This window comes from Mus musculus, chromosome X, assembly GCF_000001635.26.
Source record: "Mus musculus strain C57BL/6J chromosome X, GRCm38.p6 C57BL/6J".
In the NCBI taxonomy this organism is placed as follows: Eukaryota; Metazoa; Chordata; class Mammalia; order Rodentia; family Muridae; genus Mus; species Mus musculus.
In genome coordinates this window covers 47,997,510-48,021,987 of record NC_000086.7, presented here as the reverse complement: position 1 = coordinate 48,021,987, position 24,478 = coordinate 47,997,510, and the positions used below count along the sequence as shown (strand labels likewise).

General features: G+C 46.1%; 2 pseudogenes; both read right to left on the bottom strand.

Moving 5' to 3' along the window:
• On the bottom strand, positions 10,917 to 12,034 carry Gm7743 (predicted gene 7743; annotated as a pseudogene).
• On the bottom strand, positions 21,360 to 21,973 carry Gm36658 (annotated as a pseudogene).
• Between the last annotated feature and the right edge of the window lie 2,505 nt (positions 21,974 to 24,478).

Genomic DNA, 24,478 nt, shown 5'->3' with positions numbered 1-24,478 from the left:
ACCCGGAGTTCCAATTATGGAGCTAGACACCTGTTCCAGGAGACTTAGTATTTATGGATCCTTACTTGAGGGATCAGAGGCCTGTAAACCTAGAATCTGCTTCTGCCTTGGTTTTCTGGGCAGCTTGGCCATGCCTTTCTTTGACTGTTCAACCACCTTCCCTGCTAGACCAGCTTGAATGGGTAGACAGCGTTGAAGCACGTTTGGGAACAATGCTTATAGCAGGGGATCCCAGCAAACAATGAAAGTGCTTCAGGTACTTTGGGTTGTGCTGTGGAGGCAGCTCAGGTCTAGGAGAAGAAATACACATAGGGTGGGGCATTACCCTCAGCTGGGAAGGAAGGCCACTGCTGGGTTATGTGGGTTTACACTACTCCCCGTTACTCCAGAGAGGCTGCTACCTCTTGGTCACCTTTCTCCCACTGTGTAAATTGCTTTTCCTTCTTCTGTCAGCAGCATTGAAGAATTGGTAGGGCCAAATCAAGGGGGCCCAGTAGCAGAAAGCTCCCAAGCTCAGAGCGCTAGATCCTACCCCAGCTTGGCCAGTAGCTGACTGGGTGAATCCCAGGTCATCTTTTAGGGTTCCACTTTGCCCTCATCTCTTCTCATAGGACAATCTACCAGTGGTCTCCCGTTCTCAGCCGTAGAGAATCCCAAGATCAGAGCTGATGAGCCTGGGAGGCCATTCTGTGAGGCACACTCCTTCAGTTTTACAGATGACAAAATTGAGACTCAGGCCCAGAAAGTGACACTTTTAAAAGGGGCATGACTAGGTGGCATTAGAGCGCGTCTCATGAGCCATGCACAGAGCGCCACCTGCTTTGACTTAGTCTCCATCACAGTCCCATCCTGTAGCAGAGAAGACAGAGGCATTGAAAAGCTAAGTCACCCACTCGTTTGAGGGTCTCGCATGGTATGTGCAAGAGAACTCAGAGGATCGAGGTGGTATTGGAATCTTTCTGGGCCTCAGTTTTATCCTTTCTGAAATGAAAATCATAGTCCTTTGCAGGCCGGGAGTATACCTCAGTGGTGGAGTATATGCTTAGCATATATTAGGTCCAGGATTCCACGCCCCTCAAAACTGGGAATCTTTTTGGGGGGGGGTTGAGACAGGGTTTCTCTGTGTAGTCCTAGCTGTCCTGAAACTCACTCTGTAGACCAGGCTGGCCTCGAACTCAGAAATCCACCTGCCTCTGCCTCCCAAGTGCTGGGATTAAAGGCGTGCGCTACCATTGCCGGGCCAAAACTGGGAATCTTAACATTTTTCAAATGTATATTGAGTGCCTATGATGTACCACATTCCTTATGAGTTAGAGGGATATAAATGCTCAGGGCTTCTAGGCAGTTTTTCTGGGGACCATGGGGATGTTGGAGGAGGCTTGGGAGATGGGACCTCAGGAATGAGTCTGGAACAAGAAGGAGGGAGGCCTTTGTAGAAGAAGCCCAGAGCTCCTGTAGAAACACTGAGGCAGGAAGGGGAAGACATGACTTCTTCTTAAAGCCATTTTACAAAGAGGAGAGGTTGTGAGAGGCTGTGTGACTTGCCCAATGAGAGATTCCATTGAACTCCTATAGGGACTCCTGCCCTAGACTGGGAAGGTAGAGTACTTGATGATAGCTAAGACATTGTCTTCTGGCAATCTGCTCAAATGCTCTTATCAATTTTACCAATTGCTTAGGAAAGGTAGTGCCCCTCCCCTTACAGAAGTGGGTGGTTGAGTGCACCTGGGCCAACTTTCAGGCTGGCAGGATACTCTGCAAGCTTCTAAATTCTGCAATCCTAGCCAAAGGTTCAGCTCTTCTATCTCCAGTACGCTTGCTCAGTTTTGGGGGGAGAAATGTAGCATGAGAGGCTTCCCCCTGCTGGCGACGTGTGGGAACTGCAGAGAGTTTTTCCCCTTCTCGGAGCTCCGCACCTGCTAGTGAGCTTTTGCATGGCTACTCTGCTGTTTGCTTCAGATGGGATGCTTCTTCCAGTGAACTCTGTGTTCCCACTGGTCTCTCCCCTATCAGTTTTCTGTTACCCTCAAGTGCCAGAGGGAAGTTTCATCACTTCTGCAGGCAATAGCAGTAACATAACATTATTGTATGTGTTCCTGGAAGATCTCTCCGAGTGTGTCTAGTCTCTGGTCTCCTCTTTGCCCCTGTCTGCACTGGTGAAGTTGTATAGGGTGTTTCTGCCCAGAGAACACTCTGATTAATGGACATTGCTGTGCCGTGACGGTTATCCAGTATTTTCAAGGTGTTACTCCGGATACTCCACACTCCCAGCTACAGATGTTCATCTAAACCCAGAGCTTTAGGAGGCCACGGGCATCACTCCTGTTTCCAAGCCTCTTCTAAGTGGCTAAAAATGTCGTCCCAATTCCGGATTCTCCGCTGGGGTGTCCGCAGCGCCACCTGGAGAAGTCAAGTCAAAGTCCATAACGGGAAGGGGAAACAGTGGAACCAGGACCAAATGCTGTGGTTCCCTCTCTTTCGTGTACCAGGGTGCCGCTGACCTACGGCTGGGAGTCACGCTTACCCTCAGGGCATCCACGCATAGGGCAGGAAGGGGAAGGCAGAGCCCAGGTTGGGGGAACCTGTTTGGTTCGAAGTGAGTGGCGAGGGTCCAGAGGGTCTGGAGGAGAGAACTTCCTCCAGAGATTAGGCGCATGGCTTTCCCTGCTGCGATCCTTAATGAAGAGCCGCTCCTTGCTTGTTCATACTGGTTTATTTGATGATGGATGTGAATGCATACACTTTATTTAGGGTGAACCAGGGGTTAAATACCTTTTGCGGAAAGGAATGTCCAGGAAGAGCTCATTGGCTGAACGTTGGGGGGCTACCTAGATACCCCAATAGCATAGAGAACTCCTGGTGTTTATGCTACTTGATCTGTGGTCCTCAGTGGGGTGTTGTGGGGTGTTCTAGAGCAGGTAGAGGCAGGTAGGGAATGGCTCCACTCCCGCTGTTCTCATTTCTGAGAGTCCAGGGATTTGAGCTCATTTAACCTTATCGTTCTTCTGCCTGTCTGGCTACAAGGTCCCACATATCCTACATAAAAATACTAGCCCACCTTGCCCAATCTCAGCAAGCAAAATCCCCTGGTGAGGTCATTAGCTGAGTTGAGTATCTGAGCCACTACATTGGGACTGAAATGTCAGATCAGAGTCTAATGAATCCCCGAACCTGACTCAAAGGGAAACTGGATGTGACCAGAATGACGGGAGCTCAGGAAAAGCCCATTCAGTTTCTAGAAATGAGCTTCAAGTAAGAGCTCATTGCAAAGAGTCGCTTTGTCCTTCTTCCAGAGGTACAACGCACCAGTCACAGCCCCAGCCTTTCTAAGATGTACCCTCTATGGCTCCTCTAACTGTGGCTGTAACTCTTTCGTGCACAAGTCCAAGAAGGGAGGCACTGCCCTTTCCATCTGCCCCCCTCTCGATAGGGCGCCCCTAAGTTCTGAGAAGGGTTGTAACAGAAAGGAAGCTGCCATGCCAGCTCTGGAACTTGATAACTGGGTCCCTGCTCATCCTTCACTTCCCTTACTACCCTGTGGAGATGATCCTTGTACCCTTGGGTCTTTAGGCTCAGTGAAGAGATTGAAACTAAAAGCAACCTGAAAAGAAAACCGCTACTACAAGCATGCTCCTGGGGAGTTCAAAGCTCTTGGGGTCAGTACAGGGCCCTGCCCTTGGTGGGACGCCTTCTCTCTCTCTCCAGATGGTACAGGAGGATGCAGAGCTAACAGGCACTTGGTGGGAACTTCAGCCAAACCATCATGTCACAAGGCAAGCCAGTGTTTATTGAGTACTGACGTGCTAGGTGCTATTCTGTGTGCTTTCCTTCTACCATACTGATTGAATCCCCAAGACAACGACACTAGGCAGAAACTCTCACCTCCATTTTTGTGGACGTGAAAAGCAAAGCTCAATGTGCTTAAGCAAATTGCCTATAGTCACACAGTTAGTAAGCTGTGCCAAGATTTAAAGACTGCAGTCTACCTCCAGGACTATGACTGAACCATCTATACAATCCTTGCTGAGCAGTTGCTTTGTCTCTGCTTGCTTACCTCCAGTAATGAGGAGTTCATTACCTCGAAAGGCAGCCTGCTTTGCCAGTGGACTCTTCTGGCAAGTCTACCCAGGTTTTAGTTACTCAGACGTCACAATGATCTAAGTTTCCTAAAGATACAAGTAAGGGAGAGGTTATAGCAGATATTCCTCTTGTTCATCCTCACACAGCAAATCTGAGGATTTCTTTGAGCTCAGAGAAATCTTGATGTCATTTTGGGGGAGGGGCTGACGTTTAGTGATACCTCTCCTCTTATCACAGAATTCCCCCAAGGGACCTAGGCTTCTTTGTTACCCCATGGTCCTGATACAGTGACTGAGAACCAGATAGGGTTGAAGCGGGAAGTAAAAATGGTTCTATCCACCTTGACCTTCTTTTCAGTTGAGGACAGTGGATGATCAGGCCTTGTCTCTAGTTCTAACCCTGAGCATCCACAGCACCGAGTGTATTAATAGATGCTCACTAATGCCAAATGAATGAACGAGCTCCAAGAGTGTGAAGTGCAAGCCCACAGCCTCCTTTCTGGCTGGCCTCAATTTCCTGCAAGAGTTAGTTTTGCATCCTGCATTGAGAGCCTTAAAAGCAGCATTTCCATGGTAACAAAGCATAGACTTGCCACTTTGAAGGGCCAAATTTTTTTCTGTCACACAGAATCTGAGCTTACTCCAGAAAAAAAAAAAAAAGCCCTAAATGCCTCCAGTGTCTGAGTAGCAGGCAACTGTTAGTTGGGAGACCTGAGGAATAGGCACTGCCAAGGGCAGATCCCCCAGAGCATATCTCCTCAGGGAAGTTCTTGGGCCCATCAACAGCGCTGGAGTTTCCATGGTAACAACACTAGGCTAATGGGTTGCCAGGGTGACAGCGCGCTACTGCTAAGATTGCACGGGACTGGACCACACAGGGCCACTGAGTTGAAAAGATGCTAATAACACCTTTCTGAGTCTCTATGACAACAACACTCAAACACCCTGTCAGCTTTGTCCTGAATGCAGATTAGACCCCTACCCTTCACCCTCAGCAAAGAATGCCCTGAAAGGTGGGCCCCCTAGCCCAGTGTGCTTTGGATTGTGCCCCTGCTCTTCCTTTCCAGAGGGAAGGGAAGGGAAGGCCCAGAATTGTTTCCTTCCCTAAGGAAACGAGACTCATTTTGCTTACCTTACTGATTCTCAGACTGCCAGGTTAAAAGAGCCTGGGTCTACAAGAAGGTCTGGGACAGGAACAGGGCTTGGCCCGATAGACGTGGGAGCAAATAGAGCTTTGGCTACCTTCTGGGCCCAGTGCCTCTCACTGCGGCTGTTTTCAGGCTACTTGGGTTCATGTAGTCCAGGAGCAAAGCCAGGAATGCTGGGCCAGACTTTTCAAACTCTTTGCAAAGCCATAGCCCAGATAAATTGTATCAAAGCTCTCGGCATCACCAATTGAGTCTCACTCTTCTTCCTACCAGTGTCCTCCCACCCCAGGCACCCACAATTCTGTGGAACACAATTTGAAAAGTCTCAACTTTGGATCATTTCTAACTTGGATTCTTTGATCCCAGAGACTACTCGGGCTTCTAGGTTTTCTACCTGTTTGTGGAGTTGGTTAAAAAAAAAAAAAAAGGTGTGTGGGGGGAGGGGAGAGAAGCTTCTATTGTGTGGCCAGGCAAAAGCATTTAGGGCAGACTTTCCAGAATTGGCTTCCACACTTGTTACGTGCTAGCCAGTAGTTTAGGACATGCTTTCTGTGTTAGCCATCATGTCTTCTTCAGAACAAGCCATCAAGGCAGGCATGACTGACTCCATTTAATGAAGGACAAAGGAAGCTCAAGGCAGGGAAAAGGGAATCCCGGCGCACCAACCTGGGTGAACATCTCTTCACAAGGGGTGCTACTTATGAGTTCCAGCAGAGAATTCTGTGAGCAATGATGACCTATGACCTCTCTCTGGTGACAATGAGCTGAAACAGGTGGATCCATCCAAGTCATTAGAGACCCCTTACAGCCCCCCCCCCCAAGGCGCCTGTCATTATCCACATGCAACACATTGCCTTGTCAGGGGAAGTATTATCTCTCCACAATGTTGCACAGCTGCAAGCTGTAAAAGGCATATGATCTTGTTAGAACGTGGATAGCTATGGTGATTCCCAGTTACCATGGAAACTTAGGAAGGTGTATGGCCATCAGCTGCACCAAAGGTCTGTCCTTATTTGGTGTGGTGGGACACACCTAAAATCCGAGGACATGGAAAGCTGAGGCAGGGGGTCTACAGAGCAAGACCTTGTCTTAGCTCGAACTCAACTAAATTAGCAATGACCAAAAAAGAAAAAAAGTTTGGTAGGGTTAGGAGGATAGATCAGCAAGCAAATCATTTGCTGTGCAGGCCTTGTGACCTGCGTGCAGTTTCTGGAGCCATGTAAAAGTGGGAGGAGAGAGAGAATGCTGCCAAGTTGTCCTCTGACTCCCACATGTGCTGTGGCAACTGTGCGCTTGCATGCACGCCACAGCCACAATAATAACAAATAAAATTGCTGTAAAAGGTCTGTAATTATCCCTTCAGCAGCACAATCCCTTTCACACGTTTTGAATGTATGGACTTATGGCTCCAAGTGTGTGAACTGCTTGCCAAGGGCTCCCCCCAGCACTTCACCTGGACTCCATCCGCGCGGATCTTTCTCAGGATGCACCCCTCCCTCCACCTCAACGGTCTTTCTTTTTTTTTTCCATTAAAATTGTTTTCATTTATTTATTTTTATGTATATGAGTGTTTTATCTGCAGTTGTGTCTGTAGACCACATATGTGCCTGATGCCAAAAGAAACCAGAAGAGGGCATTTGATTCCCTGGAGCTGGAGTTACAGACAGCTGTGAGCCACTATGTGAGTGCTGAGAACTGAACCCTGTCCGCTGGAAGAGCAGCCAGTGCTCTTGATCACTGAGCCAGCTCTCCAGCCCCTTTCTGAACATTCTTCCAGCCTTGAACCCTATAGTTATTTCTGGCAAGATATTAAACACTGTATAATTCATCAACCGCAAAAAATTGTTTCTCGTAATTTTGGAAGCTGGGACTCCAAGGAGAAGGTACTGGTGGGTTAGGTGCCCAGTGAGGCCTGCTGTCTGCTTCAGGATAGCACCTTGTTGTTGTCTTCCAGAGTGGAAGGGCATTGTGTTCTCAGTTGGCAGAAGAATAGAATTGGATGCCTAACCCCGTTCTCAAGCCATCTTATAACTTTCCTAATTTCTTCTTAAGGGTTCTACCCCATGACTTACCTCATAAAGACCTTAACTGTTTTCAAAAAGATTTTATTTTATTTTTATTTATATAGAAGAATGTCTGCATATGGGTATGTGAATGCAGGTGCCTATAGAAGCCACAGGCATCATGTGCCCTGGACCTGCTGTTATAAACAGTTGTGAACCACTCAGCATGGGTATTGGGAATGAAACTTGGGTCTTATTGAGGAATAGTGAGTACTCTCAACTGCTGAGCTACTTCTCCAGCCTAAAATGCCACCTCTTAATTCCATTGAACTTAGAGGATTTATTTAGTTCACAGTTCTCCTTTGAATTCTATCTGCCACAGGGTCACTTTTCTGCTTCTCCTTGACTGCCTCTTATAGATGCATAGTTGGTGCTTAATAAGTGTCAACTGAACAGAGATGAGGACAGATTGCTATAAACAGCCTTCCTCTGTTTCTTTGTATTTCTTCTACCCTGGTTTTGTGTCTTTAAAGCTCTGCTATTTCTACAAAGGCCAAAGAGGCTCATGAAAAGTTTTCACTTAGGGCTCAAGATTGAGTAGGTCTTTCCCCTTTGACAGGAGGCCAGGGGGAAGGCACTTAAAGCACCATGGTATGTGCAGGTCGAGTGGAGAAGTGTGGGTCTCCATTGTGACACTTCCAAGTAGAGTAGCCATGAAGGGGAGTGGCCCCTTGACCAGCAGAGGCAGCAGCCCTCCTCCTACAAGCCTTCTTTCTCCAGGGTGGGGACAGTAAAGCCAGATGGCCTGGATTCCAGTCCCAGTTCTGCCACTTAGCATCTGTGCTAAGGTATGGAGCTGAGCAGTTCCTTCTCATGAAGCTCCCATATGCTAATTCTCGGGAGATGATGCTTGGAACCAAGAAAGCACTCAACAAAAACAGAAGGGCTAGAAGGATTGTAGCTGCCGCTCGGTAGCCAAGCATTCATGCAGGGTGTGTGTGTAATGCTCACATCTCGGCACCACAAAAACAGAGAGGGGAGTCAAGAAGCTCTTTACCCCCATCAAGGGTGAGAAATTCTTCACTCCCACTAATGTCCCACCCATTGCCACCACTGCAGTTTCTGGTCAGAGTTGACCTATTTTCCCATAGGAAGAAAGCCCAGATGGTTATTCTAGTCTCACTGCTTAGGACTCAGAGCAGAGCAAAGTTTTATATTTAATTATGATGCATTTGTTGAGCACAAATACTCTGCCTGCCGCTCCTGCTCCCGTCAGTGTTTGGAGCAACTCTGTAACTCTGCTCAGAATTCCTACTTTAGCTGCCCAATGGTCCTTCCTTCAAACTGCGGACCTCCCCTTCTGCCCTGCCCCAGTGGCTGTGATACTGAACCGTGGTGCTCATTGCTTTGTACCCCTATTTTCTTTTCTAAAACATGAGAGCCTGGGTGCTCTTTGGGGCCCCCTGATAGCACAGATGCTTACAGTGAGAATATTTCTACTGGCTTATCCTAAGGTTCCCTGGCTTCTGGAATGGTTCTAGCTCTCTGTCTCCTGGGGAAGGGTTGGGGCTAGCATGGGACCTAAAATAGATGTTCCAACAGGAGACCTCAATCTCACCAGGAAGGGTCCAGCCCAGTCCAAAGCTGGATGAAAACAACCTTTTTGGTTTGGTTAGCATCTACTATGCTTAACCAAAACTCTTGTACTGGGCTTTCTCAGCTTCCTGAAGGGCAAGAGGGGCTGGGCAGTTTGGAGAGGGGGACATAGCAGGTGGCTCTCAAGCAGGGCTATCTGTCTGCCTGTTCTCCCTGCAGGGCATTGTTGGCAGCCATTGATCTCCCACAGAATCTCATTAGGTCACCCAAGTCCAACTAACTCCTGTGGCTTGTGGCTCAATAGGCCAGTCCATAAGGATTTTCCCAACATGCCACCTTCATACCCCAAAGCCCTGCAGTTCGAGTCACAACCTATTAATAGTGAAGAAATTCTTACTCATTTCCCTGCTTGGACCTAGACTGTGGTTCTTCACTCAATTTCTTGTGCTGCTATGACAGTTCGTCAGCCTCATAGAAACAAGGAAGCCAACCAAGATTGCTTTGGGACAGGAACCAGCACTGGACTTGAACCACTTGGAGGTAGAATACCCGAATTTTCTATTCTGGTTCATCTCTGCTTTGTGTATACGGCTTAGGGAAGATCATTTCTCTTCTCCGCATCTGCTTCCTCCTCTGGGGAAATAGGAGGTGATAGTCTATCAGCCTCACTGGGGATATATGAGGCTCACATACCAATGGATTTGTGATAACACTTTCAAGTTGCACTGTGCTATATAAATACCCATCCGATGACAAGATACCGTTCTACTTCTCCTAGGTGTCCGGCTTCCACCATTCTCCTCCACGCTCTGAAGTACCAGCTTTTACCAGCTCCTCACCCTTCTTCCCTGGCCCTTAAATGTGCTCAGAGCTTCCCTGTCCGTCTCCAACACTCTTCCACAGCTAACCTCCTCATACAAGTGGTGTTCAACCATATGCCTTCATTGTTTTCATCCCTACGTTCTTATCTGTTGGCTCTTGGTGCCACTTTTCTCCTGTCATCTTCCTTTATGGTCTCAGCAAGTGTGCCATCCTTTTGGTCTAATATTTTCAGAGAGCACAACCTCCTGATATTCCTGTCCTTGTCCAATCTAATCCCCCTTGACTGTGGGCTGAATCTGCACAGGTTAACTAATGGTAAGATGGATTGGCAGATATTTCTAAGTTTACACTGTAAGACAGTGATGCTCATCTCTCTCATAGTCTCTCTCTTGCTTGCTCAGAGGAAGCTTGTTGTCATATTGTGAGCCACCCTCTGGAGAGTTCCACATGGCAAGGCACCGAGGGCTGCCAAAAACCAGCAGCGTACTGAGACTGGAGATCCAATAACCAGCAGGCATCAGGACACTCCTGCCAGCAGCTACATGACAGAGCTTGGAAGTGAAGTCTCTCAGTTGAGCCCTGCATTGACTGCAGCCTGGTTGACAATTTGACCCCAACTTGAAAGAGAAATTAAAACAGAGGGTCCAGTTAAACCACACCCAGATTTTTGACTCAGCGATTATGCAATAAACTTTGTTTTGATCTTGATTTAGTAGGAATTGAACCCAGAGCCTTGTATATACTAGGCAAGCACTCCACCACTGAACTACACCCACATTCTCCTTTTTGGAGACAGAGTTTCATGGTGTAGCCCTAGCTGGCCTGGAACTCCCTATGTAGATCAAGCTGGTTTTGAACTCACAGAGATCTACCTGCCTCTTTCTCCAGAGTGCTGGGATTAAAGGCATTTACCATCATGCACAGCTCTCCTTTCACCTCTAAATATTTTATTTTAATTGTGTGTATATGTGTACATGAGTGCAGTGACCTCTGCTGGAGCACCTGGAGTTAGGGTCACAGTGGCTGTGAGCCACCAACATGGGAGCTAAGGAACCAAACTTGGGTCTTCTGAAAGAGCAGTAAGTACTCTGAACCACTAAGCCATCTGTCCAATGTCCCTCTATCATACTTTTTATTTTGAGACATGGTCATTCTAAATTAACAAGGTTGGTCTTGAACTCTCCTATAGAAATCTGCCTGCCTCTGCCTCCCGAGTGCTGAGATTAAAGGTGTGTGCCACCACGCTCGGCTTGAGAATCTTTTTTTTTAATTGTAATTTTTTATTGGAAAACAAATATACAACTTGGAATGGATCTGAGGCAAGTTGTGCCATGAGCAGGTTTTCTTTAAGTGGCTAAACAAAGTTTAAAAAGCAAGTAACAATAAAAGAAAATGTTCCTGGTACAATACCAGCAGTACAGAAAAATAGTGTCCGAGTACCTGGATAAAACACCCGTTTTGCAATAGTGCAACTTTTAAGTACATGTTGTTGACTGTCCACAGCCCTCGCAGAGTTACAGCTCCACACTTCAACAACAGCATGCTGACAGTTCCTAAAAGCTACTTTAAAAAAGGCATAACCCAGATGTTCCCTCATTGGACCAACTCCATCTAAGTTTAGATGTGCAGACGGGCTTAGATATAGGCAGAGTAAGCCACATGCAACATGTTACTTGATCAATTTTCTAAAATAAGGTTTAAGGACAATGACAGTAAAATAAGGGAAGAAAACATGGAGGAATGAAGTCCTAATTACTATACATGCATATCTTTTGACGGGGGGGGGTGGCTTTTACAGATAAGTTACAAACAAAGAAAAGACAAATAAACAATTTTGTACAAGAAATTTAACACATTCTGTACACTGTCTTCACTTTACTGTCATCATTTGTACAAACTCTTCGTAGTTTACCTGACCATCCCCATCAATGTCTGCTTCCCTGATCATCTCATCGACCTCTTCATCTGTTAACTTCTCTCCAAGGTTTGTCATCACATGGCGAAGCTCTGCTGCACTAATATAGCCATTTTCATCCTTATCAAACACACGGAATGCTTCTCTAATTTCTTCTTCACTGTCTGTCTTTCATTGTTCTTGCCATCATTGTCATAAATTCAGGGAAATCAATTGTGCCATTACTAGCTGCATCTACTTCATTGATCATGTCCTGCAGCTCTGCTTCTGTGGGGTTCTGCCCCAGGGACCTCATCACTGTCCCCAGCTCCTTTGTTGTTATTTTCCCATCCCCGTCCTTGTCAAATAGTGAGAAAGCGTCTTTGAACTCTGCAATCTGCTCTTCAGTCAGTTGGTCAGCCATGCTGCAAGGGTTATGGGTTTCTGAGATGCGACCAGACAACCGCTCAACTTGCTCGCTCCGCTCAGACTCTTACATGGAGAATCTTGAGATCTCCAAGCCAATCCAGGCTTCACCTTTACAATTTGATGGAACGGCCTCTCAGGGCTTCCATGCAGAGACTTCCCTGACACAGGTCTGGCCTCAGTGGCTCTCCTTAACCATGAAGAAAGCTTCCACAGCCATTCTATTCATGTATCCTTCATGCCTCTGAAGCTAACTAGCCCCGCGTGAAGAACACTGTCAAGTTTGGCTGCTGATTTGGCCTCCTTTATTCACGTTTGCAGCAGCTTTGACTTGTTTTTCCTTTCCAGGAGGAGAACATTTCTTAGGCCTTTTCCTTTTATAAGTTGGAAGCTTACCTGGATGAGGTCATACTCCAAGGTCATCCCTCCCTTTACTCCGGTGAAGATCACACCTCACTTTAGTCTCCTCATCTTCTCAGCACAAACCTTGGTGCCAGCATTGAATCTCCTGGCGCTTTTCTTTCTCAAACTGTACATTTTTAACTTATTTTTGCCCCACTTGCTCCTTCTCATTGTAGACCCATATAATAAAGTCACCTTTTAATTTAGCTCCAGACAAATTCTTAGGAAAAGGGCAGAAAGCAGTCTCAATCTTTGCCAAAAAAGCACAAGAATTATCTCTTTTCCAGTTGCTAAGATTGTTTGCTTCTGAAACCTCTTGAGCGAGGCCTTCACATTATACATAACTCCCAGAACTACTACTGTCTTCCAAGCTCCTACTAAGATGGCTCATCATTCAACCATGTTTCTAGTCCAAAGTCCTCCAAATTCCTCAAAACAAAACAAAACAAAACAGCAATAACAACAAAAACATGGTCAGGTTTTTCACAGCAACAGGTCTCTCTCTGGAACTAACTTCCACTTTAATTACTTTTCTTTTGTTCCTATAAAACACAGGACCAAGACAACTTATAAAAGAAATGGTTTAATTCAACACATGGCTTCAGAGAGTTAGAGTCCAGTATGGTAGAACAAAGGCATGGCAGCAGGAACAATTGAACAATTGTGATCCACAAGCAAGAGGCAGAGAGGACACTGGGAATGACACAAGTCTTTTTTAAAACATCAAAGCCTACCTTCCCAGTGATATATCCCTTCCAACAAAGCCACATCACCTAATCAGTCCCAAACAGGGACCAAGTATTCCAAAATATGAGCCTACAGGAGCCATTCTCATTCAAACCACCACAGATAATATGGTGAGACATGGGCAAGATTCTCCATATAAAATCACACACACACACACACACACACACACACAGAGGCCATGCTATTGTTTTTATTGTTCAAATTTTACCATATGTGTAGCTGAAACGAGCATGTATTTTAACACTTTTACAATGCATTGCTTCTATAAACCATGTAAAACATGATTTTATGAGTATTTGAACTTTATATATCCTGTCCATATCATTTTTCAACGTGCTCTTTTTACTCAAAATTATGTTTTTAAGATTTAGCATGTTGAAACATCTATTTCAACTTAACTTTATAGCAGCCCATAGTATAAATGTGCCCCAATTTGTATACCTATCTCCCTATTGAGATAATTGCAGCTGTCTGACTTTCTGAATGCTGTGCTTGTAATACAAACTACAGATTGTAATACAAGGCTTTGTGGTACTAGTCATAGAGACAGCACATAATTGGTGCCAGGCATGGTTTGTTATTATTTTATGTTTATTGGCATTTTGCCGGCATGTGTTTGTGCACCGTGTGGTTACTTGGTGACACTAAAGACCAGAAGAGGGCTTTGAATACCCTGGAACTGGAGCTTTGAACAGTTGTGAGCTTCCATGGGGGTGCTGGGAATTGAACCTGGGTCCTCTGGAAAAATCAATCAGTGCTCTTAACCACTGAGTTGTCTCTCCAGCCCCTATTAGGCATCGTTTGATACATACCTATAATCCTACCACTCAGGAGGCTGAGGCAGGAGGATTTCTGAGTTCACGGCCAGCCTGGTCTACAAAGTGAGTCCCAGGACAGCCAGGGCTACACAGAGAAACCCTGTCTCGAAAAAAAGCAAAAACAAAAAAAAAGATTCTCCATATAAAATCATACATATATATGTATATATATATTTTTTTTTCATGGAATACTTCAAAAATTTTTGCAGAGGCCATGCTACTCCTTTTATAGTTCAAATTTTACCATATGTGTAGCTCAATCATGGACTCCAACTCTCTGAAACTGTAAGCACAAATAAACATTTTTCTCCTATATGTTTGTTGTCTTTGCCATGGTGTTTTATCGCAGTAGCTGAAAAGTAGCTAGACACCCACCACCCCTGTTGTTGACTAAGAGAACACCAACTTTTATCCAGAGTATTATAAAACGCTTGAGATCAGTCTCCCTGTCTTCAGCCCTTCTGTTTATTCCCTGAAATGATCATTGACTGGTTATGGCCAGGCCTTTACCCAGAATCCCTTGTTACCTCCCATCTTCCTCAGTGTGATGACAAATGACCCTTCCAGATTTAGTCTCGGTGCTTCTTAGCCAGACCTTCTGCTGCCGTTCCCTAGGTCCTCCACTCCAAACTCACTAGCTTGCTGGTTAATCCCTGTCCACTCAGCACAGTCCCACCTCATAGCCTTTGTACTTGCTACTCCCTTGGTCCAGAATGCTCTTCTCTCAGATAATGGCTTGGCTCTCCTTCTTTATATCCTTCAATATGTACACTAAATGTTATTTCCATAAAGCACCCTGATTTTTAAAATTACACATGCTCCTCAAACCAGTTCTCTTTCTTCCTCTATTTTTTTCATCCATATCACTATCACACCATGTATAATTTAATTCTTTGTTGATTGTCTTCTTCATCATACGAAGCTGTAAACTCTAAGACAGTGGTTCTCAGCCTTCCTAATGCTACGACCTTTCAATACAGTTCCTCATGTTGTGGTGACCTCCCAACCATAAAATTATTTCATTGCTACTTTGTAACTGTAATTGTGCCACCCTTATGAATTGTAATTTAAATATATGATGTACAGGATATCTGATATATGACCCTTATGAAAGGGTCATGACTTACAGGTTGAAAATCAATGCTCTAAGATGATTGGATTTTTGTCTGTTATGCTTCCTGAAGGGGCCTATGCAGCAGGTAGGGGTCTGGACAGCCTCCATCCAGGACATATTGCTTTTTGGTCATGAAATTTTTCCTAGATGTGGCTTAGTTGCACGTCTACAGCAAAGGTATCATCTGAAGGCGCCCCTGAACAGTAGGCCAGACAAGAGTGTCTATAGGAGAGTGTGTGAAGACCTCTGAGGATGCGAATAGGATCTGGAATGGAAGGCAGGGCGTGACTGTGGGGCTAACTGTGAGCTCATGTTCTGGGGGCAAAGGTTAAGATATGCTTGGCTGGGGAAGAGTAAGCCCAAGGCACAGAGGCCTAGTTAGCGCTGTAGACCCCATCTTTGCATCCAGCACATGTCCTTAGTATGGCTGGCACAAGGATCTACTGATATCCTCCTGGTGTCCCTGGAGGAGCCAGGAGTACTGGTGACTAGTAGGCCAAGCATCTCTGAGGAGGTGGGGGCCAAGCCTCTGGCATTTCCCCTCATGAGCCTAAGGAATGCCGGAGAAGCCCCGAGAACAATGGGGAACTGACAGCCTCTCAGAGGATCTGTGAAGTGGGCCCTAAAGGGGGAATGCACAGCTGCTGGCCAGAACTCAGGGGAGGGGAGAGGGGTTGGCAGGGATACAGAGAGGCTGAGGAATCCTTGAAGGAGGAAGGCGGAAGCAGCTGGGATGACACCGATAGGCATTTCCCGCCTCAGGATGCCCTCCCGCTTTCCTCACTTCCACCGCAGCTGCAAAAGCAAAAGGTGCAACTTCCATCCGGCCCCCCAAGTCCATTCTAGAGGCAGTGAGTTGTAGGCCCCCATCAGCCACTTCCACTCTTGCCACCCCACCCAATCCCAGAGGAAAGCAGACAAATTGCTCACCCCACAGCAGAGTGCCTTCTTGGCCTAAAGGAAATTGTTTATGTAGTCCTTCTTCACCTTTGCCAAAAGTGGATAGAAGGGCATTTGGGCCTAGAAGGTATGCTTGCCTTCTTGCTCTCTCACTGAGGTGTATCTACCCCCAAGTGATGCTATTCATTGCTCAGCCTCCATCTTTTCTATGGAAGCTTTATTCAACAAGGTTTAGTCACAGGCAGATCAAAGCCTTTCTCTTTAAAGGCCCTCTTTTTATGTCTCACCTTGGTATCCCATTTCAGGACTCTACAATCTTTTTTTTTTTTGTATTCTAACACATACTAAGCATACTCCTTTGGCATACTTTGGGGTATGATAATTCACCCCCATCAATTTGCAATCACCGGGGCTACATCTTTCAGCCACCCTTAATGGGTATTCGAGGTAACAGCTTGGAGAGGATAAGCTGGGGTCAAAGCAATTCCCAGCATAGCAGCTATATACCCTTCTCCTGTCCTACTAAAGAAGGTTCGTTGGAGGGATAATAACTTCATTCTTGGAATAATTCCAACTGCACCCTTGCAATGAAGATCATCATGATGCAACATTACATGCAATGCCAAATCATTTCTTTGCAAATTTCAATACTTTATTATGGCATCATTTACCATTGTCTTGACTCTGCTGTCTGAAAGGGCTTCCTACCTGTCATCAACTTTTCATTATTAGAACAAATGCCCGAGATAATCAACTTGTAAAGAGAAGAGGTCTGCTCCATTCTAGTGCTTTCAGTTCATAACCAATTGGCCCCATTATCATGAGCCTGTGGCAAGGTAGCACATTAGAGAGGGAGCAAGAGGTAGAGAAAATTGTTCACCTCATCTCTCAAAAGTAAGAGAAGGCAGGATGACGACACTGGGTTCCCAGAAGCTCCTTCAAGAGTAGCATCCATGTGCCAGTTGGCACAGTAGCAACTGTGACCTTGATTGAAGTGGGAAGCACCTAAGTAATTCTTAGCAAAACACACCTTTGGGTGTGTTCCTTAGGTTCTTTCCAGAGAGGATTAACTCAGGGGATATTCTTGTTTCATTCTGTTGTTGTGATAAAGCAGTCTGGCCAAAACCAACTTAAGGGAGGAAAGGGCTTATTTGACTTACATTTCCAGGTCACAGTGCATTATTGAAGGAAATCTGGGCAGGAACTCAAGTAGGAACTAAAGCAGATCTCATGGAGTAATTCTTGCTCCCTGGCTTGCACGGCTAGCATTCTTACACAGCCTGGGACCAGTTGCCCGTGGATGGTGCGACCATGTATCAATTAGGCTGGCCCTTCCTGTGTCAATTAGCAATCAAAACAATGGCCCCCACAGACATGATTACATGCCAATAGAAACTGTGCAATCTGTCAATTAAGGATCCCTCTTCTTGGATGACTCTAAGTTGTGTCAAGTTGACAATGGAAGCTAACCAGTGCAGTAAGAAGTCTTCTTCTGACTGTTGGCAGCACCATCGGCTCGAGGCCAGGATAGGAGAGAAGAGGAGAGAGCCTGCAGAACGCTTGTGTTCTACCTGCTTCTTGACGGCCACGAAGCCAAGAAGCTCTTCCAAAACGTGCTCCTTCTACTGGGGTGTTCTGTCTGAGTGGGCGGGGCCAAGAAACCAGGAGACTCCCAAAAGCTTTTCTCCTGTAAGTTATCTGGTCCCGAATTTTGTCCTAGTGACAGGAAGTCTGCTTAACACAGCTCCTGGCAACCCAACTTCCTTCTGCTGGGTCCTACCTTTTAAAGGTTTCACTGCTTCACAACAATGCCATATTGGATACCAAGTCTTTAAGACACGGACCTTTAAGGAACACATAAGAATGACCATACAGCAGAAGGCCCTCCCACAGATGGTTGAGCCCAGTTGGCATAGTAATGAACACAGGTGTGCCAGGCAATAGGTGCAACAACAGTTATGCTTGGCTGGACCTCCACAGAGCGTTAGGGAGTAGCCTGATCATCATCCTGTAGGTATATGTCAATCAGCTGGTGTTAACTTAGGGTCAGCTGTATAGTAACTATAACACTAGAGGACCCAGATTAAGGACACACTTCTGGAGAAATAGACATCTTGGAGTCCTTCAGCACAAGACCTGGTACCATAGTCTATTTTGTTACTGTAACAAAATACCACGGACATGGTAATTAAAAGAGGGAGAGAAACACCCCTCCCCCCTTTTTTCTCATTGTTCTGGAGGCTGGGATGTTCCAAGGCATGTTGACAGCATCTGGCTTCAGTGCTGTGTGGATGACTTCACATGAGAGCAAGTGACAATGTGCAAAATAACCACACTGTTTAAAAAAACAAAACAAAATGACAACACTAATAAGAATGAACATATTCCTGTCAGAACAAACCCACTCCTTTAATCCATTCATGCACACTGTACCTGCCTCGCTTCTCGACGCCGCTGTACTGGGAATTAATGTTCCAACACTTGGAATTTCAAACCAAAGCTGCAGAAAAGGTGCTTAGAAACCAATTAAACTTGTGCTGTATAGAACAAGTACTATCAGCCACATCTGGCTACAGAGAATTTGAAATGGGGCAATTGCAAAAGATGTTCTCTAAGAGTAAAATATACACCAGAATCAGAAGAATTTGCCTGGGGAAAATCACACGAAATTGACATTTCATTAATACTCTTTGTATTGATTATATGTTAATATTATGGCATCTTAATATTTTATAAATAATCAATTACATAAAATAAACTGCCAAGTATATAAAATTACAAGGGGTGGGAGCTGGAGAGATGGCTTAGTGGTTAAGGATACTTGCTGCCCTTCCAGAGAACATGAATTCAGTTCCCAGCATCCATATCTGGTAGCTAATGACTGTCTATAACTCCAGTCCAGAGGATTCAACTCCCTGTTCTGGATTCCACAGCACACGCACACATGCGAGTATGTTTCTGTTTCTGTCTCTGTCTCTCTGTCTCTGTCTCTCTCTCTCTCACACACATACACACACACACTAATGAAAAATAAAATACATTTTAAAACATTCGCAAAGAGACAGGAGGAGCCCTTTGAAGTGGAGGAAAGCATTCACTTTCTGATTGTGATGATGTTTCCACAGATGCTAGCATATATATCAAACTGAACACTTTCAATATGTGCACTTCATTCTATGGCAACTGTATGGCACTAGAAAATGAAAGGACAAATTTCACCTCTTTTGTTTTTTTCCAGTGAGGCTACTAGGACATTTTGAATTACACGCGTGACTTGCGTTGCATTTCTATTAAGCAAGGCCAACCTAGAGGTTCTGGTTCATTTTACAAAATATTTTTCCCTAACAGCCAGCACCAGCATCCACAGAAGCAGAAATATGCTGCCGAAACCTTGAAGTATTCTTTTAAGGGTGGAACAGGGATGTCTGTCCTTTAGGTCCATCACTCCTGTAATCCATACCAAGGCTTCGGGAAGCAAGGGAAAACTTTGGAACTATGTTAGATAACTTGGAGGAAAACAGCAAGGAGCAGTGAAGAAAGAGAGTCAGAAGTCCCAGACAGATGGAAGAAGTCTAGGGACTCCTACCAAAGATTTTCACGAAGGTCTTATTTTCTTATCGTGTTCTTGTGAAGAACTGAGGAAAAGCTGAGGTTTCAAACCTTCATCAATCTGGTAGGGACAGAGAACATGGCCCCAAACCACAGGGACTGGGAAAGGGGGAGGGCAAAGAGGCCTGACCACAAGATATATTTTCCCACCCCATGGAATTGACAAATATCATGGGTAGGGTTGTCTTGGCACTGACCTGGCACAGAGGTGAAGAAGGCTAGAGGTAAAACCATTTAGGTCCCAGGGAGTATGGGGGCCTGAGGAAAACCTCAGGAATCCAGTTGGGTGGATTAGAAAGGCAAAGGCAAAGAACAAAGAGACTGTAGATGGTGGTAAACTGCCGAATGGGTGCTGGAAACTAAACGCGGGACCTCTGCAAGAGCCACACGTGCTCTTAATCGCTGAGCCATCTCTCCAGCCCCATGCTGTCTTTTTCTATGTGCATTTCGAATGATGAGCAATCTAGGCTTAGCACAATCCTAGGAAGTAAGTGCCCCTTTGGTCCCCATTGAGCAGGTATAGAAATAAAAGCTTATGGAGGCTCCTGAGTCACTCAGTGCTGCATAGCTGGTTAGGAATGGAGCCCAGAAGCAAACAGCAGATCTCATGCCATAGCTACTACTCAGACTACCTCTGGGATGGGCAGAAATAGGATGACGGTGGGAGGTGCAAGCTATGACTTGAGCAAGCAGAGTCAGGGCGGGATCCAAGAACACCTGACATCTCATGGAAAGCAGAGATTATCTGGGTGGCTTTAGGCATTGGGTGGTACCTGAAGGGGAAGTCATCTAAGAGCAGGTAGAAAAAAAGTAGTTTCAAGCTACATCGTCAGATCCCCAAGGGCAAAGAGTGTCATAGAGATGTGGAGGACTCACTAGCAACAATTCATTCACCTTGGCTTGATTCAAACAAGGAGTACCACCCCCCTCCCACACCTTACCCAGATATGCTTATTTTCCAAAGGGCATCCCTAAGCCCCACCGTCTATCCACTAAGCTCTGAGGCCAATGTTCATTTGAGGACAAGAATGGAAAATCCATCATGCTCCAGGCAGGAAATTCCACCGTGAAGGCCCTTAAGCGTCATCCCTGCAGCAGGGGCCATCCCCCGTGCAAGACAGGTCCGTTCCTGTTTTGTTTGTTTGAGGACTGGATGTTGTTATTCCCTGCTTTGCAGCCTGTGTTTATGTCAGGGAATGTTTACCATCAGAAAACAAAGTCCAGGCCAGGGTCGGGCCACTAAAGCCCACTGTGGAGCCCTTCTCTCTGGCATTTCCGGCTTGCTCCCTCCTGATGAATTTCTCAATTGAACAACATCAAAGATCTTCTCTTCTAGCCTTTCTCTCATCTTCAAGGGACTGTAGTGCTGAGAGGAAGCCATTTGATTCTTGAAGCAAGGTAACTAACATTAGGCTTGACGTCCCTGCCTGACTCTGTCCTGAATGAGAGACAGAACAGTCTTGCCCACGACGCCCAGCAAGCAGCAACATAGAATGCCAGGATTTCCCCCTCAGGCCTCTCCCAGGATGCATCCATTCACAGGAGGATAGGGCCAGGCCTTGGAAGGTAACCTGGGACAGCATTAAGTTGGATAGCAGAACTGGACTGCAAGACCAGAGAGGCAACACCACTTGCTTCCCGTAGTAGCATCTTCATTTTGCAGATGAAATAACGGTGGTGGGAGTGATGCTAAAGTTCAAGGCTAGAAAAACACCAGATTGAGAATCGGGGAACAAGGACTACATACAAGGCCTTGGCAGCCATTTTGCCAAAAGTCCCTCAATGCCTTTCCTCTGTCTCCTCAGGCCTTTTTGTCTTGGGAACTTGACTTCTGGCCCGGGGCCAAACTAACCACTCTTTTACTCTTCATCAACAACAGGCTCCTGCTACCATCTGATACAGCTAAATTTGTCTTCTTCTTCCTGACCATCAAGGCAACGATTCGAGCCTCCAAGGTTCTGGAATCCTCAGGGTTTTCCGCAAACTTGTTCATCAATTGTTCTTGATTTTTTAACTTCTCTTTCCTGTTGGCCATTTCCAAAGACAAGATTCTTTTCACAACGTCATCAATCTTCTCCATGTTGGGGGTGATTTTCTCGTAATCTTTGGTGAATGTGGAAGAGGGTGGTTCATCGTCTTGCTTGGGTTGGACTGGTTTCTGGACAGTGTAGGCATGCGCGGCATGCAGTAGACTGCAGGCCGCAGTGTGCGGAGAGCAGACTGACAGCTACTTCCACCTCTCAGTGCAGGGACTGGGGCCTGTGTCACCGCATGGGTACTGACGGAGCTCAGCGCATGCCAAGAGGCCCATAGCATGGTGATTCCTGACTCGGCAGGGTGGGGGTGGGGTAGGAGTGGGGGAGACCACCACTGTCTGCTCCGTGGTGGCTCCAGGTTACATGGGTGCCATCTATCACTTTATTAACTGGGTATGGCAGTATATGCCTGTAACCCCAGCACTCAGAAAATAAGATCTGGAGTTTAAGGCCATCCTTCTACACGGTGAGTTCAAGGTCACCTTGGACTACAGGAGACTTTCCATTTAGAAATAAGTAAGTAAGTAATAATGAAAATAAGTACTGTTCAGAGGGCAAAATGTACTTACATAAAAGGTCAGACTCCAAGTATATGGTTAGGTTGATGTTTTAGTTCTGATGCTAGAGTCAGGCTTAGAATCAAGGTATCCTGCTGACTAGTGAAACAAGGTGATACCCTGACAGTGACCTCATTAGCATTGTCCTGAAAGCAAAAGACATTATTATAATCGTTGAAAGAGTCTGAGATATATACCCCCTTATACATGCACACACATACACTGAGCATTGCAGATACCCCTTTAAATGCTACAGCTCCTAATGAAGAAGTGACTACAGCTTAGAGGCTCATGGGGGACATGTGTGCCACCGCTGTTTTCCCAGTGAATATACACAGACTAGTAAACTGAGAAGGCAGGCAGAGAGCAAGGTGCTTGTCTTTGCAGCTCTCTGCCTGTCCCTTCCATATATAGGGAATGGGGTCCTTCAGCTTGGTGACTTCTAAAGCTCAGGGGTGAAGTTTGCCTTTGGGCACAGCCTCTTATGCCAAGCCCTCATCCAAAAGTCCACAAAGGAAAAAGATCCACCTAGGCCATGCCAGGCCACTGTAGAAGGCCGTGTGTATACAAAAGTATGGAGCCTGGCTCCTGGTGGCTGCCCTACCCCTTCTCATCTTTGTTCAGGAAGTCACTTTCTTGGTAACATCTTTTCTGACCACCATATTTAAAACGGCTCCCCTTCCAAGTCTCCTTCCATGTTTAACTTTTCTCCAGTGATGTTTATCACCAAGAGGCATTTCTTAGTCTTCTGCCCCTCTCTGCTGCACCACGCACACCACAGGAGCATAGGACTCTAGGCTGTTGGATTCATGGCTAGAATCTCGGGACCAAGAACTTTACCTGGCCCACAGCTGGCCCTCAGGAAGGAGTTGCTGCGTGGGTGAGGTCATGGCTTCAGCTGTTTGTGAGCTGTGCATAATGCTGTTTCACACTGTAGCATTCCTTGGCTATTCTTCAGGGAGAGGCGTGGGGTGTAGGAGCAGCCTCTATAGAGTCCACTAGGCTGGCGAATATGAGATCCTAGCTTCAAGTCGAGACAAAGTCCTGCATACATGACTTCCCTGCTGAGATCTATGTGTGTGGAGAAGGGCTGGGGTTCAAAAGTTTTCATCACGTACGAAACGGATGCCAAAACGCAGCAGTATCGGGGCCATTGTTTGTTTACCACAACTGTCAGCAGACAGGATCTAAACTGCAGGAGGAGTTGATGTAGCACTTCCTAAGCAACCTGGCTCAACAATAACCACAACAGAAACAGGGGAATTCCCCAGGTTAGTGACTAATAATAGCTCACTTCGCACTAGCCAGCTGTGTGACCTCGGGCAAGTTCTCTGACCTCTCTGAGCTTCAGTAGTCTCATATGTAAAAAGTAGGCTTCTGAGACTAAGATGAATTGATAGAAGGAAGGTGTCTGGAACAAGGCATAGTACATGGCAAGCAGTATATAAAGATTACTGTTTGTGTTGTTCTTTGTAGATCATAAGTGTCTCAAGAGATGATCTATAATCCCATATGGCTAGCACAAAATACGTAAGCTGAGGGAGGAGACCGCGATGTTATTGTAGACAGTCAGATCACAATGAGATGGCCTGAGACTCTTCTCACTATGAGGAAACCTGAAAGATGAAATGATCCAGCCTGCAAAGTCCTGAGGGAAGAACTTTCCAGGCACAAGAAACATCAAGTGCAGAAGCCCAGAGGCATCAAAGGGCTTGGGGCTTTCCTGGAATGGAACAGAGGCCATTGCTCCTGGGTGGCTGAAGGGCCATCCTCTGGGAGCAGCAGGTATGAACTGATCCCACAGAAGGGAGAATGTACAGGGGCCATGAGCACAAGGGTGGCCTCATCGTACTGAGACCATTCCCTATAGCAACTTGTCATATCACACTGCACAATCATCCACGATCCATATCTTGTCAGGAGAAAGATGTGACCCCGCCCCCCCCATCATCCATTTCCCTGAGTTTTAGACATCTCAGAGCAGCAAAGAGTGTCCATCTTAGATTTTGTCACTTTAGACTTTGCACTCATTCACACAAAAGCTGAGCTTCCGGTTTTTGTTTGCTCATTCTTTTTTCCCTCCTAAAGTTCCGATTTCTGGTAGCCTAGGCCAGCCTTGAACTTGATTGATATGTGGGAGAGGAGAGGATGAATTTGAACTCCTGATCCTTTTGTCCCCACCTCCTGAGTGCTGGGATTACAGTGTGTGCCTTCCTGTCTGGCTGGGGCTGGGCTTTGCGACGGACAGTAAGCTTGCTATGCTGCCTCCGAAGGCCCCTCAGAAAGCCAAGCTCCCGAGTTGAAGAGAACAAGCTTTCCAGTCTGTC